The sequence below is a fragment of the Dermochelys coriacea genome, chromosome 14, assembly GCF_009764565.3.
Source record: "Dermochelys coriacea isolate rDerCor1 chromosome 14, rDerCor1.pri.v4, whole genome shotgun sequence".
NCBI lineage: Eukaryota > Metazoa > Chordata > Testudines > Dermochelyidae > Dermochelys > Dermochelys coriacea.
In genome coordinates, this window is record NC_050081.1 from 12,644,077 (window position 1) to 12,665,313 (window position 21,237).

General features: G+C 40.4%; 1 protein-coding gene across 4 annotated transcripts in view; it reads left to right on the plus strand.

Annotated features, from left to right (window-relative positions):
- Positions 1–21,237, plus strand: part of CA10 (carbonic anhydrase 10) — a 343,800-nt gene that overhangs the window by 192,899 nt on the left and 129,664 nt on the right. The window lies entirely within an intron of this gene.

Below are 21,237 nucleotides of genomic sequence, written 5' to 3' on the forward strand. Positions count from 1 at the left end.
TGCATTTCTTCCAGTAGTTTATCTTAATTGTTCCTAAGGAGTAACAAACAAGCCAGCAAATAGTTTGGGGCTGTTATTTCAGTAATATGTAATAAACATATATTGCTGGGAGCTCCAAAGCTTCTCTGTTTCCCCTTGTGGTGGAGGATGCCTCTTCAGAGTCATTACTCTCTAGATTATATTTCAGATAGTCAGTTTCAGCTGGTGCATAAGTGTAAGAAATATAAATATTATCTCTACTTTCTCTATTGACTGCATAGTATTTTGTAATTTTACTAGCTTGAGCAGCGCATAACTCTAACTGTTCTTCTAGTCTCTTATTGTGTTATCTCACTTTCATCTCTTGATTTATATGAATGTTTTCCTGAAGGAAAGAAAGCTTCCACTTGGGAAGAAAAATAAAAAATCTTAACTGAGAGTCAGTCCTTGTGCAGTGCATCTTGCATATTTATTTCAGAGTAGCAGCCGTATTAGTCTGTATTCGCAAAAAGAAAAGGAGGACTGGTGGCACCTTAGAGACTAACAAATTTATTTGAGCATAAGCTTTCGTGAACTACAGCTCACTGAATGCATCCGATGAAGTGAGCTGTAGCTCACGAAAGCTTATGCTCAAATAAATTTGTTACTCTCTAAGGTGCCACAAGTACTTGTTTTCTTTTTGCATATTTGTATTGTTTTTTTGTATCTTGAAATATTTGGAACAACAACACAAGTAGAATAGTCTCCATGGTTTTAGATCTGACTAATATTTATTAGGTTTCAGAGTAGCAACTGTGTTAGCCTGTATCCACAAAAAGAAAAGGAGTACTTGTGGCACCTTAGAGGCTAACAAATTTATTTGAGCATAAGCTTTCGTGAGCTACAGCTCACTTCATCGGATGCATGTAGTGAAGTGAGCTGTAGCTCACGAAAGCTTATGCTCAAATAAATTTGTTAGCCTCTAAGGGGCCACAAGTACTCCTAATATTTATTAGTGTCATGATGAGTTAGATGCTCTAGTAACATTAAGATAGGAACAATTTAGAATGAAAGGGATTAAAATATATTGCTGATACAAAGGTGCAATTTGTGTAGCTGTATGGGAATTGAATTTTCATCTCATGGAAAATTCAGATTTTTTACTTTTATTTTCATCCTAAAATTAAATGACAATTCAAAATGGATCAAAAACATTTTGCAGAAAGAATAATTCTGAAAAATTTATATTCAGAAATATATATAAACCTGATATTTCTAATAGAAACAAAACACTTTATTTCAAACTTTCCTATCAAAAATTTGAAATATGTCTTTGAAAAATTCCCACAATTTTTTTTTATTTGACCAAACCCCATATTTTGGGGCAAAATTTTCAGTTTTTTGAAAATTTTCCTCCCACTCTAATGATTTGCGTTTTCTTCTTAGGTGAGACATTTTATCATGCACATTTCACTTTAAAGTGGAGCAGGTGGGAGCTCAGCTAAAAGCGGTGGGGAGCAGCCCTTCACCTCCCTGCATTTGCTGAAGAGCACTTCCCAATAATGCCATCTTTTGCCCAGCTGGTGTAGTGAGAGCTCCTCCTCCTCTTTCAGTCTGCTTAAACCACCAATCCTGTCCTGTGGAAATGGTTGGCTGCTCTTTGGCTTTGAAGGTAACAAGTTACCTCTTGAAGATAACTTTTGCCAATGGGACTTTAACCTGCAAGGACATACGTCCCATGTGTAATGAAAATGAGAAGGAATGTTCTTCTATAATGAAAATATTGGAGTGAAGGTTGTACTATTAGCATAATGTGTTATGAAATCCAAAGAGGTTGCACGGTCAGTAGCAGTAGCTGGTTGAAATTTGTTTCCTTACCTGGAAGTTACTGTACCTCTGTGTTGTTTATCTAAGTGACACAAAACTGTAGGAAAGATTAAACTTCAAATTCCAAAAATTAATGGGATGGGGTAATGATGGCTAGTGGATGCAATGAGTAAAAACCTTTATCCAAGAAAGTAATACCCTAACCCTTTGCGCAATACTTGTTTTCAAGACAGACAAATGCTCTCAAAATACTCTGTGTGGTAGGTAAATACAATATTATCACTATTTTACAGTACAGGTTGCTGAAAAGGAAGCTAAATTAGTTGCCCAAGGCCCCATAGTGAGTCATTGGCAGAGTTAGGGTTATACCCCTGGGGTTCCTGATACACAGCTCACAGCACAATCCACTAGACCATGCTGTCTCTCAGCATGGAGTTTATAATGGAAACTCAGCACTGTGGTGCCAGCAGCCCGTTACAATTATAGCAGGAACTTTTTGAGGAGTAGCAGGTCTGTTCAGTCTTTGCAAACCAAACACTTTTTTTTGTGTAGTCCACAGTTCATTTTAATATAGCTTTCTACCAAGCAAATAGTTTATGGAGCTCATTAAAGCACTTTTGAAGGAATAAAAGTCAGATTTTCATGGAAAAGCAGAAGAAAAATCAGTTCTTTTAATATGAAATTTTTGGTGATTGATCTTTCACTTCTTCTGTATATGACTTTGAAGTGGTTAGCAGCATATGGTATGCCTAAAAACCATAAGTAATTTTTTATTCTGCTTTTTATTTTACTTGTACATGTCCATTGTTCATTTTAGATTTGTTTTATCTAAATTGGGTTTCCTGACATGAACCAAATAAAACAAAGTTAGATTAATTGGCTAATTTTCAAAGACTCATTCTGTGTTGATGATGATCTTTTCATGAATTTTTTATTCTCTTGTTTAGTGTGCCAGTGATTTTTCTCTGAAAAGATGGTGAGTTTCTTATGAATATTTTGGGTGGTGGACTAAATTCAGCTTTGACATAAGCAGGTGTAACTCCCATTGATGTGAACTGGAATTTTACCTGCTTTATATATATATATATATATATATATATATATATATATATATATTTATTTTTACTTTGTGTAGTGCAATCCAGATTTTCTCCCACAATGTTTGGAAAATGGGGGCACTAGCAAAGAACAGTGCAAGCTGCTCGGTTCTGACCACTTCTGAAAAGCTGGCTGCTTATTTAGGTAACTAGGAGATGCGGGGGCTTTTGCTGATCTGGTCAGTGATTAGTATGAAGAAGGTTGCTCCATGCTAGTGGAGTTTCTGCTGTTACTCAATATTTCTAGCTGTTTGTTTGTTTTTTAATTTACTTCTGTGGGACTGTTTGAGTGTAAAGCTTTGCACGGTTGGGCTCTCAATTAATATAAATTTGATTGATCAATTGTACCATGTATTTTCATTTGCAGAAAGTGAGTGAACATATGTTGTTAGGCCCAAATCCTGTTTGTCTTACTCATGCAAGTAGTCACACTGACTTCCATGGACTTCTCAAATGAGTAACCAGGTCAGAATTGGGCATTTAGTGGTACCTAAATATCTTGTAAGAAACCATGAATAATGTTCAAGTACCCTTTTGATGCTCAATAGCATGAATTTTTGCTGTGCTACACTCTTGGATAATCTGATTCAAATTAAGTGTCTTCACTGGATCTTGATACAAGCTGTTTCTACAGATCATGCCCTCAGCTGTTATATCCCTTTTTTAGTACGAGTAAAGAAATCAGTAGTCGTGCTGTCAGTGGAGGGTGAATATAAATTAAATACTTAAGAAGAAATTATGGGCTCGTTCTGCTTGATGCTTCATAAATTAAAGAGCTGAGTCTTTCTTACTTGCTGATCATCTTCCAGATTCACAATCAATTTCACATGTCTAAAATTCAGGGATATGGTTATTTGAAATAGAGTGCCTGTGTATGTTAGAGGAATTTGTCCCAGTATAACTACGTGAATATAGTTACCCATTGTGACAAAGTTCCTCCTCCACCTTGGTGGGTCCTGCGCTTATTGGTGGATTTGCTCGCCTCAGAGGTTCCCAGCAGTCCTCAGTTTGGCCACTTTTGCTAGTGGCTCAAACCTGCCATCCACTCAGCTAACCTCATCACTGGCCAGCATGGGGGAAATGGAGAACAATCCCCGCAGTCTCTGCGTCCCACCTAGTGGGTCGGGAATAGGCCAGATCTCTTTCCAATTTAGACCTTCCCTTCTGGTATTTCTCACAGATCAGGTCAACTCCTCCTGTATCCGATCAGGAGTTGGTGGGATGGGGGGAACCCAGGCCCACCCTCTGCACCAGGTTCCAGCCCAGGGCCCTGTGGATAGCAGCTGTCTACAACGTTCCCTGTATCAGCTGCGTGACAGCTACAACGCCCTGGGCTACTTCCCCATCGCCTTCCCCCAGCACCTTCTTTATCCTCGCTGCAGGATCTTCCTCCTGAAACCTGATCACGCTTGAACTCTTCAGTCCTCCTGCAGCACACCTTCTCACTCCCTGCTTCTTGCGCACCCCCCTACTAACTGATGGGAGGTCCTTTTTAAACCAGGTGTCCTGATTAGCCTGCCTGCCATAATTGATTCTAGAAAGTTCTTAATTGGCTCCAGTGTCTTGATTAGCTTTCCTGTCTTAATTGGTTTTAGCAGGTTCCTGATTGCTCTAGGGCAGCTCCTGCTCTGGTCAGTCAGGGAACAGAAAACTATTCATCCAGTAGCCAATATTTTTGCCTTCTACCAGACTCCTGTACCCCACTGGTCTGGGTCTCTCACACCATGTTAAACCCCTAATGTAAGTGCACTCTACTGATATAAAGTGATGATTACCTGGATAAGCTTTACTCTGACAACTTGCATTAGCAGTTTGTATCATTAGCTACACAGGTGCAAATCTTCAATAATTTTCCTAATGTAGACAGGCTCAGAGCAGTGAGGACAGTTCTGGTGGCTCACAGTGCCATTATTCTGGTGAATTAGCATACTCCAGCTTTTGACAAATGTTCACTAAACCAAACCTTCATTAAAGATCCTTCTTTAATACTGGAAACCTTTCCTCCTCCAATGCGCTGCCATTGAAATATTATTTCTCTTACTATTCTGCTTCCCACTGCTTGGGTTGTCTCAGCATTTTTAGTAGATAACTCACTAATTAGCTCCCTGAATCAGAGAAATTCTTCTAACTATGGCTTCTAGAAACTGCAGGCATTAATAAAATAGCATATTCAGTAAAGTTTCTGGTTTAAAAAGTGCAATCCTAATAGTTGAGGTCAGTGACAGATCATCCATTAAAATTAAGCATGCTGTTTAGGAAGACGCTACCCATCCAGATGTGGAACTTCTTGGAGTGTCCAGTGGAAATACTCCAGAATAGAGGAGAAAAAGCAGAGGTGAGAGGAGGAATCCATGGCCTAGTTTACAGCACATCTGGGCAGATTAAGGGAAAAAGGACAGAAGAAATGTAGAAAGAAGAAAGGAGAGAATAGATGGTCATCAAATACAGAGAAACGTGTTTTAATTTGGCACACTAACAAAAAAATGATTTCTTAATGGAGCTGATCTGCTCATCTAAATGAAGAAGAATTAGGACCATCTCAAGAGATGAGATTGGCTGATAAAGGTGGTTTCTTGTACAGCTTTTATGCATATATATCTATTCTGTCCACCTATACTTGTATAGGTGGGACAGAATATATATGTATTTAGCCGTTACAAGAGACCATCCTTATAAGCCAAAATCCTATTACCTTCAGTAATTGCAAGTTTGCACTAATCAAGTCAGTTGAGGCTTTGCAAATGTAACTCCATTTTAGTGAAACCACAGTTGAAGATGGCAATAAAATACATTTAATAGCTCACTGCAGGGGGCTGCTATTCAGCTGTGGCTTTCTGATTCTTTTTCCATCCTCTCCACCTTGAATCAAGGCCAGAAAAGCAATGCCACTCCATAAAAGTCGTACCATTCTGTTATTGGCAATGTAATCTTTAAAAATGTTGGCTTGCAAGTTGGAAAATGTAAAGAGGATTTCTTGAAAAACGGCACACCTCTGTGAAAATACTGAGAGAGTTAGGAAAACTGATGAGCAAAGTTGTGTTCCCTTCCTTTCTCCTGCCTCCCCCCCGCAACTAACACCCTTCCCTCCCATCCCCGTGAATCTCAGATACCCAGCACTTTCCGTAAAGATTATCGGAGGAATATTTCCTGCCACTGCCTTCTGGGGGATCTCCCTCTCAAAATGTCCCAGCATTATAGTTATTGAATACAATGTCAATAGTCTTAATTTAGACTATTAGAAGATATATACAAAATATCAGGCTCTGATGGGACCTGTTCAGTTCCAAGATCTGCAGTCCCATGCAGGCTACCTTGCCAATCCAACACCCTTTGGCACAGAAATAAGATTGTTTTTAATTTGCAGGAAAGGGCCTTCTCCCCATCTCTTGTCCTTTTCAGGGATGGGACACTCAACTGTTATCCTGTAATTAAACTATCACTGCAAATAGGACTTTACCCCCAGCTGCTAAGACAGACCACCCCAGGTGCCACTAGCTTGGAGCTGTGCTACCATGTCCTGCCTGCAAACCTTGCCGTCAGTTCTCACTCCCCGATATTATGTCTAAATAGAGGATTATTGGCTCCCACATCTGAGAAGTGGGCACCATCCAAATGAGAGTCCAGGGCAATAATAGAGAATCCTCTTGTGCTACTCCTAGCTGAAAGGGTGGAAGTTCTCTTTGCTCAGATAAAGTCTTGCCATGTCCTCTCTGCTGCCATTGGTCCGTGAGTGCTACCCCAACCCTGTTGTCATAGCTGCTAAGACCATACCAGCATGGTCAACTGAAAAAGCTGCCCTATGGCAGCACACAATTCCTCGTGACTCAGTTGAGCAGCTCCATGACTTTCTTCCCAACCAAACTGTTGAACTACCTCAAGGTTATATCTGTGGGAAGGATGCTGTTGCCACAACCCATGAATCAGAGCATCCCATGATGGCTGGACCCCAAGAAATATACCTGATTCCACACAAAGCCTTAACAGAGATCCTTGTGGATTACTCACTACCCCTGTGTAGGCCTGGCACATAATGAAATGGCTGGTCCCTGGATTGAGAAGAATCTGCTACTTCAGTCTTGTCCTGTCACACCCATGGGAAAAGCTATAAAATCAAAGCCATGAGGTTACATATAAACAAGTGCCCCATCACAAGGGATGTGGGAGGAGGATAGGTGAGTACTGGGAAGGAAGAGAGAGCTCAGGATCATTGGATACTTCACAGGGTGCAGCGGAAAGAGGCCTGCTTCTACCAATCACCACCTTTTAGGATTGCAGTGGATTGCAGTCCATGGGTCAGTTCTAGCACTTCTTAAGGTATGTCTACACTGCACCATTAAACCAGTCTCATACCAGGTTTTAACCTTAATTCTCCGGCTGTTCACACAGAAAAATCTCTGTTTGGATGTGTTTCAAGCCTTGGCTAGCTGGCCCAGCTGTGGGGGAGGAGGGTGTGTTAGACCTTGCACTCTGGTTTAACTTTGGCTAGAACCTACCCATTTTGCAATGAGGATTCAGGAAAAATCACTCAAGTGCTAATAGCCCCCCAGTTCTCTTACTACAGTTTCCCCTGGAGGACGGACAAGTTCTCCCGTAATTCATACAGTTGACTGGGAAAGGATCCATCCATAAAGTGCCTCTGTACAACGAACCATGGGGTAGGCCCCCAGACACATGAGCAATTGCAGAATCAGTGGGGACACAGTAGCATGGTGGGGCTTTGCAGTGGGGATGCTCACATCTGGTCTAGGCTAACCTGGTGCCAATTACCTGGATTAACTGTGTGGCATAGACATCGCCTCAGAGGCACTGGGCCACATGTATGGGGTGCTGCTATTGGCTGAGGGTCATTGCTGTGCCATCCAGAGCTTCACCCAGCCTTCTGGCCCTACCCCCGAATCCAACAGTAGCTGAGCTCTCACTTTTGTATATTTTGGGAGCTAATTCCCTCCTCCTTCCCCCTTAATGAACAGAATTCATTGGATTTCTGCCTGTGTTGGAAGGGAGATTGTCAACAGCCTGATTCATCCATCAGCCTGCTATACAAATCGTGGTATTTTCTGAATGAAGCAGGTGGTGTGAAATCTTTAGCTACTGCTGCCCTTGCAGTTATATCTGAAAATGTGTCGCCCTTTCATGATGTGTTCTCCAAATATCTAAAGAGGCGTTTACAGAGGGACACTGCATTTCAAAACAGTGGTTTGAAGAGCTACTTGCCATTCCTTCTGCCTGTGGCATCAGTTATATATTTCTTTATCACTGCATCCTCAGAAATGTAATATATTCAGCCACATTATTATGCAGCACATGCTTATACTGGGATGTTGTCCCCTAGGTTAGTACAGGCGGAATATTTATGTATATTTACAGAGATTAAATATTAAAATAAAAGCCATAAAGAACCCCAACAATTATTGGGCTAAATTATTATCTTGGTTACCGCATTGCTGTAAATCCATAGTAGCTTAATTGGCAGTGATCTGATGGGTTTAAAAACAAAAAGAGAGTGGCATTGTTATGTCCCCAAAGTATTACGCTAAGGGTTAAATCCTGTTCTAATTCACATTAGCGTTAATCTGGAGTAAATCCAGTGAAAACAAAGGATTTACTCCCTGTTTTATATTGCTTTAAGTAAATGCAGAATTTTGCCCTGTGACGAAGCCTCACATCCCAAGCCCCATGAGCCCAAGTTCATTGACTGGGCTCTGAGACTCAGTGCCGTGGGTTTTCCTTTGCAGAGTAGTCATACCCTAAGCGGTCAGCTAAGGGTTGGGTTGCCCTGTTCTGAGCACACGTGGCTGGCTAGGGGTGGTGAAGCAAGAGGAAAAGCCAGCAAAGGTTTTCTTCATGGAGTTTTCCCTTGTCCGTCTGTCATGGAATACACAGGAGGGCTTGGCCCTGAAATAAAACCTCAGACCTACCCAATCCCAAACTTTGAAATTCCACAGAGCTTGGGGGTCATCTGTAATGGGAACTGCATTTCCAGCCAGTTGGAATTACCTTCATGGTCTAATCATCTTCAACACATGCCCTGAGTCCCTGGAATTGAAGGTGTTTCAGCTTCCTGCAAAGGTTTAAACAGAGCCAAATAATTCCCACCTTTGTCGCCACCACCTCCTCATCCCAAAAATGCAAAGCAAACCAGATGAGGAAGCCCAGCAAAGTAACAGCTCTGCCTTTCCAAAATAAATAAAGCTGCATTATTTCCAGGCGGCTCCCATTCTGCTGTACTGTAAAACATGAGCATCCAAGCAGTAATACTGTCACCTTGGCTTTGCTACGATGAACCATGCCAGTGCCTGATGCCAGCTCTTCTTGTAGCCCACAAAAGGGAGGTGGCGGGGGAAGAGAATGTGTACTGAGTGTGTTTGTGGCTTGCAGACCTACTGATATACTTGGAGTCAGAATTCACTGTACAGTCTCATGGGGAGGAGAAAAACTCTAGTGTTGGGAAGTTTTGTTTGGAAATAAATTGTTGATGAGGCAGGAGGCTTTTAAACTAATTACAGTTTGATAGATAGCTAAGAGTGTTTTGTCTGCCTGAATCCATCATTTTTTTTGTCTGTGAGGCATGTACCATGGTTTAGAAAATGGCCCAAATCAAAATGCTAGATCTAAATACCCCAAAACTCTGGAGGAGTTTGGATAATAATAATAATAGTACCTAGTTCTTATATAGCACTTTTTTATCAGTAGATCTCAAAGTGCTTTTCAAAGGAGGTCAGTATTATTATCCCCAAATTACAGATGGGGAAACAGAGGCATCGAACAGGAAGTGACTTGGCCATGGGCACCCAGCAAACCAGTAGCAGAGCCATAAATGGGACCCAGGTCTCCTGAGACTTAGTCCAGTGCCCTAGGCCACAGAATTAAACTATGTAGCATTACTTAATACAAAATTTTTGTTGGCTTCTAGTTTAACGGGACTTCTTTTTCTTTCTGATGGTTGGGTTTTATTTCTTTGTTTTTGTTCATTTTCATTCTTGGGGTTTTTTTCTTCAGCATGTCCGAGTAAAGAATGCTTGAATCCTTCAGTGGAAGGAGGTTCAACTTCAATGAATAACGTGCTAGAGTTCCATCACAAGTTTCATACTAGATCAAAAATTTTAGGCCTGAGAACAGCAGACCAGATTTCGATTTTTATTTACTAATATAGAGATGTGCAAAAATAATTAATCTAGTATTCTACTAGGAAATAATCCATTATACAAGAAAAGAATAAAAATGCGAGTGTTTTGAGAGGGTCAGTGTGTCAGATGTGACACTGTATAAAATCACTTTATCTACTAGTGAAACCAGCCAGTGCAAGCATGTGCCTGGCAGTGCAGAAATTCCACAGCAGTATATTAGCTTTGCAAAAGAATCTTTTCTGCCATTTGTTCATTTTTAATGCCTGACTAGTAAACCTCACTGGCAGAATGAATAATTACTACCATTCTGGTTTTGTGTTTTTCCTTACAGTCCCAATCTATTCTGCAATATCAATATGAGATTCAAGCACATATAATAAATTAGACTAGCTGCCACAGCAGTGTTCTTACTGCTACAGATTTGCATCAGTTGACAGTAGATAAATTGCAAAAAAAAAAACAACATGGAGGAAAAATACATGCATTAAAACCATGGAGTGTTTTAAAAACTTTGAGGCCCAGGAGTTTGATTCAAATGCTGATTCAGACCCCAAGTCAAATTAAAATGTGAACTGTCTACATTATGCTGTCAGAATGCCTCCAAGCACCACTGCTCAGTTTCTGTGGTTCTGCCATGCTTCCCAGCAGTTCTGCAAAGGGGAGTGTGATGGGTTCAGTCACAGAGACCCCCTTGGGACTGCACCTGATGTGCTGAAACTACCTCTGAGCCTGTTTTCCCTGCCAGCTTGGGACTTCAGAACCTTGTTTTGTTGAGCCAGACATGCCAGCCGGTTGCAACACAGTCCCAGAGTTTGAACCATGCCCCCAAAGCTGGAGACTGAACTGAAAATGGCTTAGTAAGTACTCCTGTCTCCAGCTCCCAGTGGGATCCACAAATAAATCCATTTTACTCTGTACAGGGTAAACTTATACGGGTAAACTTATAAATTGTCCGCCCTCTATAACACTGATAGAAAGAGATGCACACGCAAAACAAACAAAACACGTAGTTCTAAGCCTAACATGCTAAGAAACTGATTACAGATGAAATCTTACCCTCAGAGATGTTCCAATAAGCTTCTTTAACAGACTGGACTCCTTCCTAGTGTGGGCCCAATCCTTTCCCCGGTACAGTCCTGGTTAGTTCCAGCTCAGGTGGTAAGTAGGGGATTTCTTCATGACTGGCCCCCTTTGTTCTGTTCCATCCCCTTTTTATAGCTTTGGCACAAGGCGGGAATCATTTGTTGCTCTCTGGGTTCCCACCCCTCCTTCTAAATGGAAAAGCACCAGGTTAAAGATGGATTCCAGTTCAGGTGACACGATCACATGTCCTGTGAGCCCCCTTCTAGTCCTCCTGGACTGGCCCGTAGGTATGCAGGGGAGACTTGCAGGTAAACAGAGTCATCTATAGTCAATTGTCCTAGACAATGGGAGCCATCAAGATTCTAAATCACCATTAATGGCCCACAACTTTGCATAATTACAATAGGACCTCAGAGTTATGCTACATATTCCTAGTTTCAGATACAAGAATGATACATTCATATGGATAGGATGAACAACACTCAGTAGATTATAAGCTTTGTAATGATACCTTACAAGAGACCTTTTGCCTAAAGCATATTCCAGTTGCATCATATCCACACTTATAAACATTTTTATACAGCATTATGGAGTGCAATGTCACAGGGAGCTGGGGTGTCATTTTGCCCTGAATGTGGTTGCAACATAAAGTTCAAGCTACCCATGGGCAAAGTTATGGAGACAAGATGGCAGATCCTGTACCCAGCAGTATATCCTTACTCAAGGGAGTAGTATAGAAAAGGTTATCCTGCCTCACGTAACAATCCCAGCAAATAGAAATGTCTTCTCTTTTTGGGTAGGCAACTTGAGTATTTCCTTGGGTGAATTCTGCAGGCTGTTAATTATGACACACAATTTTATTGCCTTAAGGGAAGACCAGAGCTATGATCCTGCATTTTACTATGGGAGTATAAGTGCCATATAATCAGAAGTTATGGGAAGAAATTAAAAGAAAATTGAGGCTGAATATCTGGAAAAACGTTCTGTTAGTGAGATCTACTAGACTGTAAAAGAGTTCCCTAAGGGGGAGTAGTGGAAAGTCTATCACCTGATATACTTAAAAAATGAGTGGACAAAGCAATTGCTATAGAGTATACTAAGGAACAGCCCTGTGTTGGCTTAATCCTGATCCTGCTATCCTTGTGTATCCAGAACTTTCTTCTTCAGTGGGAGTATTAAATGTACGAAGAGTGCAGGACTGGGGCCTTGATACATGACCCCGATTTTCTACCTCCCCCCTCCCCTCATGAAAATATTTTACACCTTTTTAAATAAATCAGAAAATCCTAGAGTTTGATCAATTAGAATGATTAATTGCTTTGTCCTCATGTCAGATTATTACTAATTAAAGCAAGTGCCCATAGGTAGGCTGGCACATGTGGGTGCGCTATATACAGCACATTTATTTCTAAATCAGAAATTTCCTCTCTGCTCCTTTTATCTACAGTCCCTGGTAAGCAGAACATGGACCTGCTAACATAGGTGATTAACTTTTGAACCCAGGATTTTTGAGTGGGTTTTAAATTAGGCAAGCTCACCCATCCCCAGTATTATTTATTACATATATTTGTTTTTACTAGCAACATTCCGAAAAGTGCATATTTCCATCCTGATGTGCATACATTTCTTTAAAGTCCACTTCTTGTAGATCTAGTCTATATATCATATGATGTGACAGTTCATACTGTGGTTTTATTTTTATTGCCAAATACAAATGTTTGTCTGTCTGTGGGTATTACTGCTGTAGGTTTTGTGGTTTTGTTGGTTTTTTTTTTAATCCCATTGTCTTTTTAATGATTACATGTAACTTTCCTCTAAATGCTGCTTCTGCTTTTTGCTGGGGCTCTCTGTCTTTCCAAGTGAAGTGCTCATTGACTTCCTGGGTGGTGATCAGTGCATAAGGAGGAAACAGGATTTGATTATTTAAATCATATGGACATATATATGATACTATGTACGCAGTCAAATCAGGAAAACATGCACAGCTAGATTCTCACAGTGGTACAAATTATAAGTAGCTCCATGGAAATCAGTGGAATTATACAAGTGCAAACCCCAGTGTAAGTGACAGCAAAATCAGATGTATTGATTCTATACTAAAAAGAGACACTGGCAATTTAAAAATCACATTCCAGTCTGAAAAATGTCTACCTATAATTGTTTCAAGTAAAGCCAAAGGTAACTACAACTGAAAAAGGATGAGAATTTTTTTCTAATTAGTTTTCTTTATGCCTTTGACAACATTTTGCTTGTAATCAATTTCACTCTTTCCCCTGTACATTCAGTTAGCTTCCTGTTTAGTTTGTGTGGGTCTTTCCCACAGCAACAAGAGAGAAAAGCAATTGTAAAAATCGGGCAATGCGAGTATAATACTACACAATTTGGTGGGGGACTCGGGAGATGTTTCAATACCTGAAACTGTTTTAAAACTTATCTTATGAAACGTCAGCTGTCAAGGTGGTGATGTTACTTTACGGACTAGACTCTGCTTTTCAAACCAGCAGCAATCTGGGGTAACTCTGCTGACGTTCTAGATTTACACCACTATAACTGAGATCACGATCCGACCCCTGTATCCTAAATGAACCATGAAAACAATTGAAACACAACAAATTTGTGAGCACTGTTCATAAGTCCATGCTTTTCTTCACCCATATTTGACTTCTAAACTTTATTATTCTGTTATTTATCTAACTCCAGAAATGTGCACAGTGCTGTTCAGTAGGATGATTGTTCCAAACAAATAACAGGCTCCTGCTTTCAGAGCTCATTGTATGGGCATGACTGGAGACAATACAGAGCAGAACAAATCCAGCATGACACATGCTCATTTTAGCAGAGTGCTGTGCAGATAGAATGCTTTTCTGAGCCTTACTTGTTGGCTGGTGGGTGCTTGGTTACTATACCAATTCTATTTTTAAATCCTGACACAGAAACATCTATGATGGCATTATGAAACCGGGTGAAAGGTGGTGGTTTTGTAATGATCTGGGTTCTGTTTATTAATAGTTTTATGTTACTGCTGAATAACAATGCAACCCAGATGAGGACACACTGGTTCCTTTAGTTTCCTCAGGGATATCCCAAGAAAAAGGAGGATTGCAGAGGGATTCATCTGATTATATTTGTGTGGTTTAAGAGATTTTTCAATTTTATCTATTTATAAAATTACTTGGAGCTGAGGATTAAAGAGGAAGGTTTAATGCAGGAAAGCTGATTTAAGACTGGGGATCTTTCTTAGCAGCATCCATTTAAAGTTAATCTTTGATCATCTGTGAAGCTGATTACCTAACATGTAAAACCTATAAAAAAATCCTCTTTTATTATGCAACAGAAATTTTTTTTCCAAGTTCAGTTGATCACACCAGCAAATTCATTAAATCTGTTAATGAAGTACAGTCCTAAATGGAACATTGAAATATTGCCAGCCTTGGGGGAAAGCAAAAGAGAGAGAGAGAGAGAGAAATTGTGGGATTGCATCATTGTTGCTCTCAATAGTGAAATAGGATCATAGGATCTTAGGGTGAGAGATGGAAGGGAACTGCAAAATCTAGTCCATCCCCTTGCCAAGGAATGGATATAGTCCATCCAACAGAGGATATATCAGTGGATACGTTTGATCTTAGCCAAATTGCAATTGCAATTTAAATATGCTTGGAACAGAGCATGCTAGTGCTCCCCTTGGTTCCAGGCTGGCTTATGTAGCACTGCCAGAGATTCATTGCTACCAGTACCAGAGCCAGCTACATTAAAGTTAGTGTGGGTATGTCTGCATGAACTAAAGTCTCACCACATAATTGCAATGCGCTATCTGTGCAATCTTTAAAAAGCACAGCTGCTATAGGTGCAGTTTGGGGTCTTTTCTGGTGTGGTGTTCTTGACCATTACTGCCACTTGGAATTGAACTCCATTTGAGGGGTTCTGCAGCAGGCCAGAGAAACCCTCACAAATTACACACTCAGACTTGATGTAAATTGAGTTAATATAATCCATGGATCTGGCAGGAAGAATTCGGGAGGCAGTGTCCCAGAGTCTCACCCTTGGTTCATCTGTCTTCTCTCCTTCATAGATCTGGATCCCCACTAGACTCCTGCACAAGGCATTCCAGGAGTTTAAGGGGGGAGGGAAGGAGAGAGAGAGAGAATTAGGTGATGGTAGCTCTCCTGTCCACCCAGTCCTCTTGCAAGCTAGTTCTACAGGTTTTGGCTCACTACGTCTCACACAGAGTGGGAGGGAGCATTGAGGTCCCAAATACTGTGTGATGGAGGACAAGTTGTGACTCCCTGTACACATTAGTGTTTATGGAGAAAGTACCGTTGTTGCCATTTTAGAAAGGGACATGGAGATGTTAAGAGACTTGCCCAAAGCCATGTGGCCACTCTGTAAATTAGTTGCAGAGGTAGGAATAGAACCCATATCCCAAGCAATGGCCTGTACCTCTCAACTTTTAATATTAGAATACTAAAGAGAAACTGCCTTCACTACAGCTAAGCCAAGTTGTATAAAAACCCCAGAATCCTTGACAGGGCCCCCACCTGTCGCACTGCAGGAACACATTAGACAACCACCATCCTTTTTATAACAGCAGCCAACAAGCAACTCAGTCAAGTAGGGGACCTAAAGATTGTTCAGTAAAATATTAGGCTGCTTCCTTAACTTGCAGCAAACTGACACTTTCCCTGGCTAACAGGTTGGGAGGTGGGATGTTGTTCATGATCGTAACTTATTTTCCTTTGGAAAACACACTTCTCCAAAGTAAAATGACTGACAGTTTGTCGTCAGTGGAAAATAGGCCACAGGGGCACATGTTGCTTTGGTGTCAAGTTGGATCTTCCTAGCGCTGACCTTTTCATTTTCCACCTGATAGCAACTGGTTTTTGTGGCTGAAGGGACAAATCCTCAGCCACCCGGGTAGCCCAACTGGGTTGGACACTGAGGAGCTCTGCAGGAGACAGACAAGGCTCGCATCACCCCCAGCCCACTGACTAGCTGCTGATTAGTTTTATCTGGCTTATCTCAGACCAACAGGAGCCCCAAATGCCCCTAACATAGCCCTGTTGTGTGGGAAGGAGCAAAGGGTCCATATGTATTAGTTGGCTCAAACTCTGGCCTTGTGGGCTGCCAGCAGAGTTTTGTGCGTATGTACTCCCCCGCCCACACACACACATATGCCTAGCTCCTCCCCTTGCACAATAGAGCCACAGTATTTCCACTTTCAAGGGACAATTGCCACAGCCAAAGTGGTTGGAGGTGGATTTGCCCCTAATGATTAATATGAGTGGAAATTCCTCCTGACACAAAGCAGCCTTGCTCTTGTTTGATACCTGCAGTCAGCCATGTGTTCGTGTGAGCTCATCTTTCTTATCTGCCTGTGTATTCAATGCTTCTTTATGAAATACCCGCATTGTACATGGTTGTTGCTGGTGTGTAAGAGAATCATGACAAAAACCTCTTTCCCTGAATAAATCTCCATTAGCAATTTGCTCTCTCAGGTTGTCATTTCACATGTCCTCATAATATCTTGGCAGGGATCCACATCAAGAATTCTCTTTCGGCGGAGATTTATTATCAGACGGATTTATTTATGAAAAATGGATAGAGCTTTAAAAAGAGGAGACTGTGATGAGGGGTATGGTGCTTAGTGTTACCATCAAGTACTTTGCTGCTAAGAGTTACCTCTCTTGGGACAGGCAGCAGATGCAATCTGCTGTTGTAGAGAAGATGTAGCGATACCAGTTGAAGAAAATGGTGATAACTTGCTGAAAGACAAACATTTTCTAAGCCTGACAAATCCATCTAGAACTTAAACAAGTGATTTTAAAAAATCACCTAAAGGCAATGCCAATAGTTTGCCCTTATACTGTCATGTTTCATCTGAAGGCACTTTACTAACATTAATGACACCTCCAATCATCTATGTGAAGTAGGTATTGTCCCCATTTTACAGAAGAATAAACTGAGTCATGTAAAAGTTAAATGACTTGCTTGTTCCTGGATCTGAATGTTACACCAACTCTTCTTCCTGTTTTATTTACTCTGAGTTTTCCCATGGGAAAAACCATAAACACATCTTTTTAATTGAAGAGTAAAAGAAAACAGTGCTGCCCGTTGTCCTTGTAACCCTAGTTATTTCCAACCAGTATTCGATCTGTAGTGAGGGGCTTGATTTTTAGCAATCCTGCTGTGTCCCTCATCAGTCAATACACACACTGACATCAGTGGGAATTTTGATGGGTGATGGGGCAAGGACTTAGCTTTTTGCAGGAAATGCAGTTTGTGTCATGATAATGGGGAGAGACTAGATCAGCAAATTGCAGTGACTCGGAGCAAGGTCCTAATATCCTTATTTCTTACATTCATTAATTTGTCTGATTAAGGACCAAACAAGAACTGGGTCCCAATGTTGCTTTCCACTTCCTGGAGTAGGAGGTAACAAAAGCCCATGGCTCTGGCAAGGGGAAGCATTGGAAGGGAAAGAACTTGTGCAACATTTCCGCACAGCCCTGCAGACACCCCTTTGCAGATATCCACATCTTCAGGTGGGGAGCAGTAGGTGAGGCTACAGCCCAGATTATGGATGTGCAGCGTCTGCAGGAACTTGTGTATGTTTTCTTCCCTTTTCACGGACCTTTAAGCCACTCTTTGTTCTGGGGGGATGTGCTGGTTAGGAGAGCTTCAGGCAACACAGCTCCTGCAGAAGCCATTCTGTCAAGGACCAGAGCGAGGAGTTGGGAGCCAGTGAAGAGGCAAAAGCATTCTACATAAATGCCCCTTGCCTTGGGTGAAGCAAAGGAGATGGGGGGAACTGAGCTCTCATTCTTTTCTGTGGGAAGAGGATGGCCAAAACCCCGCACGTCCCCAGAGCAGAACTGAGAAAATTCTGTAACTGCAAACCTGCAGCATTTCCACCTCTATTGCAGATTATGCTCAGGAAGTGGTAGGGGACATGGGGATGAGTCTACTGACCTCAGGATCAAGCCCAATATTAAGAAGTGAGATTTGCTTCTCAGTGTTTTAATGACTCGGTGTCATACATCTCCCTGATGTGTAATGCATTAAAGAAAAAAGATCCTAGGCCCATCTGAAACAGGTTTGGTTTTGTTCAAATAAATCAGTCAGTCTTGTTTTTTAATTCTCTTGCCATACCTTCATCCTTTCCCTCAAAAAAAAAAAAAAAAAATTAACCGTTCAAAGTGCCATCTGGAAGTGAATTTGGAAAGGTCTTGGGTTGTTAGGAAAGCTGATGGCACGTCCTCTTTTTATACCTTCAAAACCCTTTATCTGTGGTTTTTACATTCAAATGAGACATAATACACAAAATCCCAGGCTTATACTTACTTTAGGTGAAAAAAATCTTGCTTCTCAGAAATCAAGACTTCACATTATCTAGACATAAAACCTTTTCAGCTGATTACGAGCGTATCTGTATTAAACTGTAGTAAGGTGTTTGTTATGCCTTCTGCCACACAGGGCTATTGCACATGAGATTTATGTTTTATGTCTGTACTATAAGCCCTCCTGCTTGAAATGAAGGTGCACGTGTAGTTAGTTTGATCTTGGGGGAGGCAGAGCAAACCTCACATGAAAAAAAATTAAGTATTTTGGGGATTTTAAAATGATCCTAGGTTTGACGTGCTCCTGGTTAGAAATGTGTCATGGGGCAGATCTGTATTACCACTGGCAAAAGGTTTTCTTGTTGTCTGTGATGTAGCTGTTCCCACAATTAAAGATTTAGAAGCACTTTGCTTACTGGGCGCATATTTGGTGGCACAGAGAATCTTTTTTAAGGACAGGAATCCACCCACACAGAGCCCCGGTGAAATGAATAGGGGTCTGTGTTGATGTAAGGTTCCAGCCAGGCCTAATCCAATCTCAGGATTGGGCCTCCATGTGCCGTATATAGTACATAATCGATGGTAAACCCAGAAAGGGAGCAGTTTCCAAATGGAAGCTTAGTGTCATATCTTCAGAACGTGAATGCTTTGGTTCAGTAAGTGACTGATGCTGTTTGTTCTTTGTTTCTGTACAATTTAGGTGGCTTGACTTTGGTAAGCATTAAATTGAATTTCAATGGCTTTGTAAGAATTATTTTTTGTCATAAAAATGCTACTGAATACATCAAGTCACTGTCACATCTGTAGCTATAATATGTGGTCATTAAAAATAAGGGATTTTTATGTTTTCAAAATGATTTGTACTGTTTAAAAGCTCACATTTTAAACAGCCCAAATAATACAATTTTAGTACCTTAAAGCAATAAAATAATCTCATTTACAGTAATTAAAATACATTAGGCTGATTAAAAATTCTCCACTGTATTTTTTATTTAATGGCTAGCAGCTTTATAGCTTTGTTGGTATCAGTGCAAATTGAGAAGGTTGTGCTCTATGCCAGTCAAATAGGCACATTATTGAATAGGAAGTTGGAAATGAAAAAGGTGCATTATAATTTATTTTTAAGATTGACACTTCTTTCACTGTTGTATTTGTTTGAAGAGCCAAGCAGACTTTCAAGAATGGAAGTAACATGCTCATTTGAGCCTTAGAGTACTGGCAGTGTAAGTGTCCTTTATGCCACAGCTCAAGAAAGACTCCCAACAATAGTATCTAACCTGAAACAAAACAACCAAAAGATTCAGTGAAGACTCAGTTTGCCAAATAGAGTCCTGGTATAACTCTACTGATGTCAATGGAGTTTCAGCCTGGATGAATTTAGTACTATCTTATAACAACTTCACCACCCCATACCAGGGTGTTAAATAGATTAGCACCAAATTTTTCTAAAACACCTAAGTCCCATTTTCAAAAGGGATGTATACTCTGGTTTTTAAAGGTATTCGGGCACCTAACTCAGTTTGATTTCAGTGGAAGTTAGATACCTAATATCTTTAAAAATCTGGTGTTTAGGAGCCAGTGTTATTGAAAGTCAATGGAATTTAGCCGAAGTGCCTAAGTCCCTTTTGAAAATGAGATGTTAGCTCCTGCGTCATGTAGGTGTCTTTGAAAATTTTGCCCTAAAACACCAACTCATTGCAAGTGAATAGGACTAGTCATACTTACATATGTACGTGTGTGTGTGTGTGTGTTAGTATGTACTGAGTATGTGTGTAACCTGACCAGTTGTGGTCACTAAAGAAGTGATGACATTTTCAAGAAAAGGAGGGCTGTTAACCCTTGTGTCCTAGCCAGAATTCTAATTTTGATGTTCATATTCTGCTGATATAAATTCCTTCTGTAACTTAAAGCACAGAAGTTATTTTTCTCTCCTCATTGCTGTTGTGTAGTGTTGTTGGAGAAGAATAACTACTATGTTCCACAACAGACGCCAAATTCTGTTATATTACACCCTTGCAGCAACCTCATCGAAGCAGTAGGATTACAAGGATATAAGACTAGAATTTGGCCTACCATCTAATAAAGTACTTTAGGATCTGTCCAGAGAAAAGATGGCAAAAGTAAGGTTTTTTAATTACATAGGTGTTAGCTATTATCTGTACTATTTATTCTCTCCTATGTCTCAAAGCCATTTATAAGATGAACTAAGTTGTTCAAAATTCATTAGAAACAACCAATATGATTTCCTAGGTTTGGTGTGTAGTTGTTCTTCACTGTCACAAATGCTGTTTTAAAAGCTAAATTCTTACAGTATAGGGGAACTGGTTGCTTTAGGCTTGTTTACATTGAGGACAAAGGAAAGCACTGTGTACCATTTTTTACCTTATGAATTTGAAGCATATTGAATATAAATCATTCTCATGCATCATATGCTACTTTTAAAAACCAAAATATGCATTAAAAAGATTGAATAAATCTTAAGCCTGCCTTCTAACATCAAAGATCAATGTGTAGTCTGATTAAGTTGTGCTCTATAGATTTCTGCAGTCAAGTTAATCAAAGAACCCATTTCTTTTCCTCTAATGATGCTGAACCTAAAGTTCTTCTCTGAAGTACTTTAATTTTCACTTGGTCATTACAAGAAGACAGTGACTTAATGAACTGCAAATAGAAGAAGAAAGTAACATAAATCATTTTTGCATCCTTTTTTTGTGGTAGTAGCATAGCTGTTCTTTCATCATTATAATCCCTCCAGTGATTTCTTCCTGTATGATAGTGAAAATTAAATTATGCTGCATTTTCCGTAATTCA